We start from the raw sequence: 12732 nt of genomic DNA, 5'->3' as shown, positions 1-12732 counted from the left end.
CTATCAAAAGCCAAAGCAGGCCAGAAGGAAATATATGTTTTTGAGAGAGAAATGGAAAAGTGTGGAGGCAACTGCCTAAAACTTTAGGTGCTTTCAGTTTGTCTTTATGGTGTGTGGGAGGATCAGCCAGGTGTAAAAGACTAGAGACAGAAGGGACACTATATAAATGTAATGAGTCTAGTATGCAAGTTGTTAAAACAGTCCACATAAGCTCTGTTATGATTAGAATACAAATGCCACATCTTTTCAACATTAACAGAATTCCATTCTATCCCCACACATTGCTTTAGGCATCTCATTTGCCAACACATTTGGACATCAGATAGGTATAAATTAAAGTATATAATTTATAGTGCATAGAAATCACAGAAATGCTTATTGACTCCTAAATTAGGATAATATATTTTAGCTGGTGCAGTCTTTTATCAATAAATCTTAATTGAATTTTCAAGTTAGAGCCTGCAGGGAAAATGTGCTCTAGTTTTCTTTTTAGGTTTTCAGAAACATTGAGCCCACATTGTGAATGTTCCCTGACTAAATGTAACTGGATCGCTTCGCAACAAAGATGAATCAATTTTCTTAATTTGTTCAAATGAAAATCATTCACATATTCTAGGTCTAAGGTTTTCAACTACTTTGTAAAAGTAATTAGATTTCTTGTAAAATGCATTCCAACCAGTAGAATATTACTGAATATTAATCTTCTTTTAAGTACATTCTCAAATTTCAGCACTATTTTCAGTGCAAACATATATTAAGCCTTTTACTTCTGGGATAAACACAAAGATGACTTGATATATTAAAAAGACTATTTCCCTTTGAGAATTTCGCCAACATTTCTGTGGAAAATAATCTATGCCAGATACATTTATGGCATAGAAAGTCAAGGGAATCATCCCATAATTTAAAAAATAAAATTCTATGTTTTAGCACTTTGACTTGAAGAAAATAATGGTTGAGGTACTCACTTTGGAATTTCAAATGCCTTTTTTAAAAAATCTGAAATATTCAAAGTCAACATGTATTGTTTTCTTAGGTTTAGGTTTCCATTAATGTTGCCTGTCTTCCTTGGATTCCGTCAAAAGCTGACCCTGAAACAATAGCTGGGTGCAGATAGTGTTTTGGGGAGATAATCCTAAGTGGCAGGCAAATTAAGGAAGCCAAATTTTGTGACAGTGTATTGTTTTGTTTAATTATAACAACAACCCTCTGAAGTAGGTATATCACTCATCACTCTTAATTTCAAGCAACTGAAGCTAATTCCCTTTAGCTAATTAAGTAGAGGAAGGAGTTTATTAAAAGGATATTTGTTGGTTTACAGACTTATTGGAAGGTGTAGAGAATTGAACTTGAATTTAAACTCCTAGAAACGATTCCAAAACTATATGTTATAGTTGGCCCAAAGAGGAAACCATTGCTTCTTTTGATGTCCTGCAGGATATTAGGATAGGTGCTGCTAATTCTCAACTTCTGCTGCAAGTAAATGCCATGTCTGTGCCAGGACAATGACCTTCAAACCACGGAGGTGCTGTATACACAGTTGCTGCTACCATCAAAAGAAGCAGCAAAAATGGATTCAGACTGGAAACTCCTTCTTGTTGTTCACTTACTGGTCAAATTCTGGTGTGTGTTCATCTGACTGGGGCAGCTGAGCCACCATCATAGCCCCAGGTCTAGCTGCTGGAGAGGCAGGGAATTTGATTTTCTGCATTCTACTTTGTGGAAGCAGGACTCTTAAGACTAAGAATATTCCACTATGATAAAGATATTTTCAAATGTGCTAGGTTGGGGACATGACAGATATCAGATAGGCAGATAGGTGCAATATAGTAGCAGCTTTATTTTACTTGTGAAGAAACTGAAAATCAGGAAGCTTCAGTAATATGTCAATTGTTATATTGCCAGAGAGGCTAGAATCAAACTATAAATTGAGTTTTCTCTAAATCCCGTGCCTTTATTCTCTGCCTTTTTTTCCCCTTTGGTCTAAACCCAAAGCATATAGATAACTGTACTGTCTCATACACAGATTTTTTAAATAAGAACAGTTCTCTTGTTGTTACCAAGGAGTGAAATATGTAGTGGATGTCTGTTGTGTTTTGTTTTTTCATGTTTGCCTAACCACCATCCCTCCTCTCATCTTCTGGTCATAGAAACATTTCTTTTGAGGAGCCATCCCTCTCCAAATTCCTAATAGGACCATGGTTACAAGATTTTCATTCTGTCCCTCAGGAGGAGTAGGCATGCAAATTAGGCTGACCAATCCTTGACATCTCTTTGGCCAAGATGCTTGCCTTAGGGATGGACATGTTGCCTAATCTGGGCCAATAAGAGTTCTTGCTAGGACTCTTCTGCTAGAATTGGTAAGCAAGACACTTTCTATGGTTGGCTGAATAATGGTGCTCCAAAGATGTTGACATTTAAACCTCTAGAACCTGTGTTTATGTTACATGGATGGTAAAAGAGATTTTGAAGAGATGATAAAGTTAATATTTTGAGATGAGCAGATTATTTTAGATTACCTGGATAGTTCATTAGGGTGGGCCTGATGTAATCACAAGAGTCCTTATAAGAGGGAAGCAGGAGAACAGAGTGAATGGAAAGCAAAATGACCATGGAGGCAGAAAGTAGATTGATGTGGCCACAAACAAGGAATGCTGGCAGCCTCTAAAAGCTGGAGGAGGCAAGTGCATTTATGAGCTCCTCAGAGAAACAGAAAAAAAGCATAAAGAGATTTATTATAGGGAATTGGCTTACATAGAGGCTGAGAAGTCCCAGGATCTTTAGTCAGCAAACTAGAGAGACCTAGAAGAGCAGATGGTGAAGTTCAGTTTGAGTTTGAGTCTGAGGGCAGCTGACTGATGTCTCATCTCCAAGACAAGCAGAGAGAGCAAATTCTTCCTTACTTTGACTTTCTTGTTCTATCCGGATCTTCAGTGGATTAGATGAGGACCACCCATAATCTACTTTACTCAGCCTACAGATTCAAATGTTAGTTTCACCCCAAAACACCCTCATAGACACACTCAGAATAATATTTAAACCTATTATCTGGACACCATGTGACCCAGCCAAATTGACACATAACATTAACCATAGCAGTGGGGTGCCTGGGTGGCTTAGTCAGTTCAGGTCATGATCCTGGAGTCCTAGGACTGAGCCCTGAGTCAGGTTCCCCATTCAGTGGGGAATATGCTTCTCCCCCTGACCCTCCCTTGTCTCATGCTCTCTCTTTCTTTCTCTCAAATAAATAAATAAAATATTAAAAAAGGGGCACCTGGGTGGCTCAATGGCTGAGTGTCTGTCTGCCTTTGGCTCAGATTGTGATCCCAGGTCCTAGGATCAAGTTCCACATCAGGCTCTCTGAAGGGAGCCTGCTTCTCCCTCTGCCTGTGTCTCTGCCTCTCTCTCCATGTCTCTCATGAATAAATAAATAAAATATTTTTAATAATCTTTAAAAAAATTAACCATTACAGCAATGAATGGATTCTTTCCTGGAATTTCTGGAGAGAAAGATTCCTGCACACACCTTGATTTTAGCCCTACAAGAGTTATTTTGGACATCAGATCTTCAGAAATGTAAGAGAATAAATTTGTGTTGTTTTAAACCATTAAGGTTGTGGACATTTGTTAAAGCAGCAACAAGAAAACCAGTACACATATTTTCCCAGAGAGACAGAAATAGAGGAAGAGACACACAGAGATCAATGAAAATGATAATGATAAAAGTTGTGATGACACAGTTTGAAACCCTTGATTTGTTTGTATCTAAGCCAGCACTATCCCTGTGCATTGCAGCTATTTGGCCTACAGATTTGTTTAGAGTACCAGATAATTTGTACTGTGTTTCTGCTACCTAAAACTGAAAGAGTCCTAAGAATACAATGAAGTTGCCTCATTTTTAAAATTTTTAGTTTGTTTGTATATTATAAGGAAAATGAGAGTAATAAGTGTCTCTCTTTCATGCACCTAGGTGGATATCTTGAAGAAAGAATAATGTTTTCTGAATGCATTAGTACACATTAACTAAGTATATTCAGGTGGATACAGCATTGGAGGCAAAAAAAAAAAAAAGTTCAAAAAAAATCTCTGAAGGCAAAAGAAAGTAAAATTAATGTTTCAGTTATTCAGTGCTGATTATAAATTTGCTTATTATCTTTGGATAAATAGCAAGCATTTAGCTTTTCAGTCATTAAAAATTGTTGATTTCAAGAGTGAAGCTGTCATCTGACCAGATACAAATTTTGTTCTTGGTTTATTTAGCAAAATAAATTCCCCAGAAGTATTCTGGTCATGTGATTTTTTTTTTTTTTTAGATTTTATTTATTTATTCATGAGAGACACACAGAGAGAGGCAGAGACATAGGCAGAGGGAGAAGCAAGTTCCCCGCAGGGAACCCAATGCAGGACTCAATCCCAGGACCCCAGGATCATGACCCAAGCCAAAGGCAGACACTCAACCACTGAGCCACCCGGGTGCCCCGGGTCATGTGAAATTTAAATAGAAACAGTATTTGCAGTTCTTTTGGCATTATGATTAATTGAGGCCCAACATCTGATAAATATAGGATATACTTTTACATGAGTCAAGACTTTCCTCTAGTTTGGAATGCATATATTACCATTACTTCTATTACATGTTCAAAGGCAGCTAAAACAAAAACAAGGAACATGGCCATTCATGCACTTCAACAAAAAGATGGTAATTCTCTATGGGGAATCCATCTTTATTGTCATCTGAGGGAGTGACATAAGGAAAAAGGAAATATACAAAGTGAATTAGTTTTGGTCATCAAAGGGGTGAAAAATATTGCAACATGATTCCCTTGGCATTTAGATATGGATAAAAAGTGTTTCAAGCTTGAATCGAACTGTCGTTTGGATGTTCATACCAATTTTACCTTCGTGTAATTTCATTGTTCTGAAGTTATATATCTTTCTACATTTTGGTATAGTTTATTATATACCTGACACTGTGCTAAGCACTTTATACACATTATTTCATTTCATTGTCATAGCAACCCAATGGAAGAGATACAGCTATTATTTTCACTTTATCAATAAGAAAATTGGGGCCTTGAGAAATTGAGCATCTTTCCCAATGTCACACAGCTAGTAAGTGGAAAAATTAGGATGCAAATTTGGCCATCAGATTTTACAACCTGTGTTCTTACTTCAGAGCCTATTCTCTAAACCAGCAATATCAGATCAACTCCAGCTTGAATTTACACATGCTACCTTTATTTCATTTATATCCTTCTGGTATTTGTAACTTGTTCCAGATTCATAAATCTATATAGAAATACATGATAACAGTTTTCCTATGGACCTACTAAAATGCTAGCTCCGTTAATTTAGAACTACACAAAGAAAGATTATATAGGAGCTAACATCGGAAAGATTAGATTTTTTCAGAGAGTAATTGAAAAAAAGGATTTATGGTTCTTTCCTTGGACTACTGAGCTATTTTTGTATATAATTAACTGATACTGATTCTAAATGGTTATTTATTTACGTCCTTTATCTTAAATATTTGGGTTTTCCAGGGTTATGTCTTAAGCCTTGTTCACTTATTCTGCATATAGAACTCTACCTGCATAATTGCATTTGACCTCATAATTTTAACCACCACTTATATTCAGATAACATATTTATATCAGTAGCCCAAACCTCTTTTTCCATATGCAGTTGCTTAGTGGTTATCTCTGTTTAACAGCTCCAAAAACACCTAAACACAACCAAAGCAGAATTTATTATCTCTTCCTCTTGACCACATCCCTTTCCATTGTGACTGCCTTAATCCAATTTTATTTTGCGTGACCTGTTCAGTTAGTGGCACCACTATCCATCATCTAAGCATCCTTGATTCCTTTCTTGTTTCTTTTGTATCTTTTTATACATATCTGATCACTAAATTGTAGTAATTTTACCTTTTCAATATGTGTTTTGTTTGTCTCTTTGTCTTTATCTCAAATAGGAGAAAGTTCAGTACTTCAGATTGTTATTATCTTCCTACAAGTCTTTCTTCTCTGTTTTTTTCTACTTCACAGACATACTCCAGAGACAGATCTAAAGGATTTTTACTTCTATCTAGATGGGCCAGCTTGTATCACTTACCTCCTGCCAACAACAGCTTTAACAGAGCTGAATAGAATTTAAAAATGGTTTTGAAGCAAATAGGAAATAGAAACCTTGAACCAAGATTTTGGAGAAAGGGTATGTAGGTTGAGATGATCCCAACAGTCTATGCCGCTTATCCCCTCTAGGCATGTGCTAATTGTGATTGGTGTAAAATGAGGGGATTAGAAATCAAATAGAATGCAGTGACCAAGGGCATCTGGGTGGCTTAGTTGGTTAAGGGTCTGCTTTCAGCTCAGGTCATGATCTCTGGGTCCTGGTATGGAGCCCCATGTCAGGCTTCCTTCTCAGCTGAGTCTGCTTCTCACTCTCTCTCTCCCCCTCCCCATCACTTGTTCTTGCTCTCTAAAATAAATAAATAGGGATCCCTGGGTGGCGCAGCAGTTTGGCGCCTGCCTTTGGCCCAGGGCGCGATCCTGGAGACCCGGGATCGAATCCCACGTCAGGCTCCCGGTGCATGGAGCCTGCTTCTCCCTCTGCCTGTGTCTCTGCCTCTCTCTCTCTCTCTGTATGACTATCATAAATAAAAATAAAAAAAAATAAAATAAAATAAAATAAATAAATAAATAAAATCTTTTTAAAAAGAAAGAAAGAAGAAAGAAAGAAAGAAAGAAAGAAAGAAAGAAAGAAAGAAAGAAAGAAGCAAGCAAGCAGTGCCCAAGAGATTGATTAACTGCACAGGGATTTTATCAGTCTTATGATGCTGGGGAGATAAAATTTTGAGTTCAGAGACCATTAAAGGAAAGAGGACCTGATAAACACTTCAGACATTCTGTTGAGACCATTCTAACTATCTCTGAAAAAAAAGAAAAAAAAAAAAGAGTATATCATTCAGAGCTCTAAATTTTCACTACAAATTTTCATTCACAAGGTCCAGTATTTTGTGGAAGATTATAGATATTCCAGGAGATGGTCACAACATAAGAGAAAAAAAAAAAACAGATGAAAGAAAGAAACCCATAGAGATCCATATATTGTATTTACTGCACATAAAATTTAAAATAACTGTCAATATGTTCAAGGAAAAAGATGAAAAGATAAGAAATTTCAGCAGAAATTTTGATAAATATTTTGAAAATTATAAAACTGAAAATTAGGACAACTCAAATAAAAACTTAATGAGCTTGAGAGCAGATTACACATGATTGAAGAAAGAACTGATGAACTAAAAAAAAAGATTAGAAAACATTATCCAAACTGATTGATGAAAAGAGATAGAAAATACAATAAGAGAATAAGAGAATTTGGGGGCATGATGATGACATATTCTAAAGTACATGTAATTTAAGCTCTGGAAGGAGAGGAAACAGAATAAGCAGAAGTAATATTTGAAGAGATGATAACGTATATTTTTAGAATTTATGAAAGATATCAAGTCACAGAATCTGGAAGGATTTTGAACTCCAAGCAGGATAATTAAAATAAAGCCACATGTAGGCATATTGTTAGTCAAATTCTAAACGTGATTACAAAGAAAATATCTTTTTAGCAGCCAGAAAGAAAAAACTTCTCTTTAAAGAGGTAACAATGAGACTTCTCAACAGAAATGATGGAGATAACAAACAATAGAATAGTTTCTGTAATCAAAAGAAAGCAAATACCTTATAATAACAAAAAAATCCTTAAAAGTTAAAATTTAAGATGGATAGAACTAAGTGTGAAAGTTAAATGACATAACTGCTAGACTAAATACTAAGAAACTGTCTTCATGGTCTTGGGGTAAGCAATTATTCTTAAAATCAATCATTATAACCATGATAGAGAACAAAATCAGACTTTGCTAAAAGTAAAAACACTATTGAGGAGTTAAAAGGGAAGCCAAAGATCAGAATATATTCATGAGACTTCTATACACTCAAAGACTGTTATCCACCAGAAAAGCTAAGAATAAAAAGGTTTAGTGAAGATGTGGAGAAATGAACTCTCATAGTGTTAATTGCTGATGGGAGTGTCAACTGGTACAGTCACTCTGGAAATCTGTTTGACAGTATCTATTAAACAGTCTTCCATATAATGCAGCAATTTCATTCCTAGTATTGTAAGTACTTATGTTCACCAAATACATGTACATAGTGGTTATAGCAGCTTTATTCATAATCTCAATTATCTGTAAACAACCCATATCTACATCAATGTAATAATGGATAAATCAACTATGGTATAGTCATGCAATGGCATATTATTCATAACATTGCTACATGCAACAAAATGGATGAATCTCACAAACATAATCTTGTGTAAAAGAAATCAGGCACAAAACAACACATATTGTATAAGTCCATTTATATGAAGATCAAAAGTAGCAAAACTAGTTTATGGTTATAGAGATCAGGATAGTATTATCTGTGGGGGAAATATTGATTATGAGAGGCATATGGAACCTCCTAGAGTGGTGGAAATGCTTCTAGAATGTTTGATCTAGGGTGTGGTTACATGAGTGCATACATATATAAAAATTCACTTACCTGAAATGAAAGACATTTTCAGAAAAACACAAATTGGAAAAATTAATCAATAGTAGGTATACATTAAAAGAAATAGAAAAGGGAGGGCTTTGGTAAGAAAGAAATGATCTCAGAGAGAAGCATGGAAATTCAGGGAGCAGTAAATAGCAACAGAAAGTGTCAAATATGGGTTAATATTAACTGTATAGAACAATTGTGATCTCAATGACATTTATAATACCTAGAATTAAAATATTTGACAGCAATAACACAAAAGGAGAGAAGGAGCAATTAATAATAGTGTGAAAGTATTCTAAAGTAATAAAAAGGCAGAATAAGAGGACCCTGAGCTCACTTCATCCCACAAATAAAACTGGATAACATTCACATCAGTGAAATAATCCAGAAAATGGCCTGAAGTCTGGCAGAACAAACTCCACAACCAAAGGTAGAGAAGATATCACATTGAAGAGGGTAGGAAGTTTGGAGATGTAGTGGGGAGTGAAACCATGGCCATCTGTGGAGGGGCAAGAGGGAGGGGGCTATGGGCATGGAGAAGGATAAGAAATAGACTACCATACCAGGGAATCTGCATGGAGAAGACAAATCCTCAGAACACTTGGCTTTCAAAACTATAAGGGCTGAATTTCATGAGTTCTTACAAACACTGAGACTTAAAGTTTGGAATTTTAAAAATCAGAGGACTAAGTTCTGAGAGAATCTGGAGTATGACAGAAAGCCAAGTCCCTGTCCTTAAAGAGACAGCACACAAACAGCCCACAGAGTTACAGCATAGAAGCAACAGCTTGAAAAACACATAGGGCACATGGAAGAATTATTTATGCATATCAGAGCATATCCCAGAAGGGGCAAGTTTCCCAGAAAGACTTCTCCAGAAACAAAGGAGCTGGTAGGTGCCATCTCTCTCCTCTGCCCTCCAGAATCCAGCATAAACACATGGCCACCAGTGGGAACAAGCATACATTCACTACCAAACTTGTTTACACAAAACCCCACCTTCCTGTGCTTTGGTGGATCCACTCTTCCCAGTCACATCTGCCTCAGTGGGGTCTGTGGATCCCCACCCCCAGAAGACTGGCAAAAATCTTCCCAAGACCACATTTCCCTTTTCCTGGCCAGCATGTGTTGTGAGGCCTTAGTCTCAGTGGATGGTGTCGGGTCTCATTTCACCAACACATCAGTTCATACCTTGTTATAACTGTGTGCCTCACTCTGACCAGGGACCAAGCACTCCCCAAAAGTAAGCAGACAGGGCCTCCGTGGACAAAGGGACTAAAGGAAAAAGTGGCCAAGACACAACAGTTGGGCACACACAACACATATAGGAAATATCACTGAAGTGCCAGATACTGGTGAACAAGGGACAGTGCACTGCAGGGCACCCCAGGAACTTTTCTTCATACGGTGATTACCCAACAGCAGGAGATGTAGCTAACCTCCCTAACACAGAGAAATAGACACAGAGAGGCAGACAAAGCAAGGAGACAGAGGAATATGCCCCAGATGAAAGAATAGGCCAAAAACACAGCAAGAAACTAAGTGAAACAGATATAAATAATACGTCTGATAGACAATTTAAAGTAATGATCATAGGGGATACCTGGGTGGCTCAGCGGTTTGGCGCCTGCCTTTGGCCCAGGGCGCGATTCTGGAGTCCTGGGATCGAGTCCCGCGTCGGGCTCCCGGCATGGAGCCTGCTTCTCCCTTCTCCTGTGTCTCTGCTTCTCTCTATCTATCATAAATAAATAAATAAATCTTAAAAAAATAAAACAATGATCATAAAGACACTCACTGGTCTTGAGAAAACAGTGGAGGACATCAGGACATCCCTTACAAAGAGATAGAAAACATAAAAAAGAACAAACCAGTGAAAAACACAATAAATGAAATTTAAAATAACTAGAAGAATAAATAGCAGGCTAGAGGAAGCAGAAGAATGATATAGTGACTTGGAGACCAGAATGATGGAAAGTAAGCTGAGTAGGTAAGAGAAAAAAAATTGTGCAAAATGAGAATAGACTGAGGAAACTCAATCACTCCATCAAATGTAATAACATTCTCATTAAAGGGATCCAAGAAAAAGAGAGAGAAAAGGGGACAGAAAACATATTTAAAAACATAATAACTGAAAAGTTCCCAATTCTGGGGAAGGAAACAGATATCCAGATTGAGGCAGCACAGAGATTCCCTGCCTTCCAAAATCAACCAAGGAGGTCTACACCAAGGCATATAGTAATAAAACAGCAAAAAGTAGTAATTAAGAGAGAATTTTAAAAGCAGCAAGAGAAAAGAAGACAGTTGCATATGGAGGAAGCCCTCTAAGGCCATCAGTAGATTTTCAGCAGAAACTTGGCAGTCCAGAAGAAAGTGGCATGATATATTCAAAGTGCTGAAAGGAAAAAAAAAATCTGTAGCCAAAATATTCTATCCAGCAAGGCTATCATTCAGAATAGAAAGAGAGTTAAGGAGTTTCTCAGACCAACCAGATAGAATTTATGACCATGAAACCAGCCCTATAAGAAATTTTAAAGGGAACTCTGAATGGAAAGAGAAAAATCATAAGTAAGAGTAAGAAAAATAGAAAGTACAAAATCAGGAAAAATCGGTATATCTGTAAAAATCAGTCAAGGGACTCACAAAATAAAAGGATGTAAAGTATGACAACATATATCTAAAGCATGTGGGGGAGTGGAGTAAAGAATGGACTCAAACTTAAGTGACCATCAACTTAATATACACGGCTATACACAGAAGATGTTATATATAAACTTGATTGTAACAACAAATAAAAAGCTAGTAAGAGATATACAAAAAATAAAGAGAAAGGAATCCGAGTATATCATTAAAGAAAGCCAGCAAATCATGAGAGAAGAGAGCAAGAAAAGAAACGATCATGGAAGAACTACAAAAAACAACCACAAAACAAGGAACAAAATGACAATATATACATACTTACCAATAATTACTTTGAATGTAAATGGACTAAACACTCCAATCAAAAGACATAGGGTGACAGAATGGATAAAAAAAAAAATACTCATCTATATATGCTGCCTATAAGAGACTCTTTGGAAGATCTAAAAAACCCTCAGATTGAAAGTGAGAGGATGGAGGAATATTTATCATGCAAATGTACTCAAGAGAAAGCTAGGGTAGCAGTACTTCTATTAGTTAAAATTGACTAAGACAAAGACTGTAACAAGAAACAAAGAATTATACTATATAATAATAAAGGGGACAATCCAACAAGAAGATATAACACTTGTAAATATTTATGCACCCAACATGGGAGCACCCAAATACATAAACTAGTTAATGACAAACATAAAGAAAAATGAATTGGTAGTAATACAATAATGGGGACTTTATTTTTTTTTTTTAATAATGGGGACTTTAACACCCATTTACATCAATGGACAGATACCCAAACAGAAAATCAACATGGAAGCAGTAGTTTTGAATAGCACACTATACCATATAGATCTAACACATAAATTCAGAGCATGCCATCCTAAAAGAGCAGAATACACTGCTCTTTGAAGTGCATATGAAACATTCTCCAGAATAGATCACATATTAAAGCACAAAACCAATCTCAATAAATTTAAAAAGATTGAAATCATACCATGCACAATGATATAAACTAGAAATCAATCACAAGAAAAAATCTGGAGAGGCCACAAATTAATTCATGGAGGTTAAATAACATGCTACTAAACAATGAGTGGATCAGCCACAAAATCAAAAAATAAATAAAAAATCATGTGGAGGGACGCCTGGGTGGCTCAGCGGTTGAGCATCTGCCTTTGGCTCAGGGCGTGATCCCAGAGTTTTGGGATCGAGTCCCACGTGGAGTTCCCTGGATGGGGCCTGCTTCTCTCTCTCTGCCTATGTCTCTTGCCCTGTCTCTCATGAATAAATAAATAAATCTTTTAAAAAAATCATGTGGAGAAAAATGAAAACAAAACAGTACAAAATCTTTGGGATGGGGGGAGGGGCAAGATGGCGGAAGAGTAGGGTCCCCAAGTCACCTGTCCCCACCAAATTACCTAGAAAACCTTCAAATCATCCTGAAAATCTACGAATTCGGCCTGAGATATAAAGAGAGAACAGCTGGAATGCTACAGTGAGA

Source organism: Canis lupus, chromosome 33 (genome assembly GCF_048164855.1).
Source record: "Canis lupus baileyi chromosome 33, mCanLup2.hap1, whole genome shotgun sequence".
Classification (NCBI taxonomy): Eukaryota; Metazoa; Chordata; class Mammalia; order Carnivora; family Canidae; genus Canis; species Canis lupus.
Note: the sequence above shows the minus strand (reverse complement) of the source record.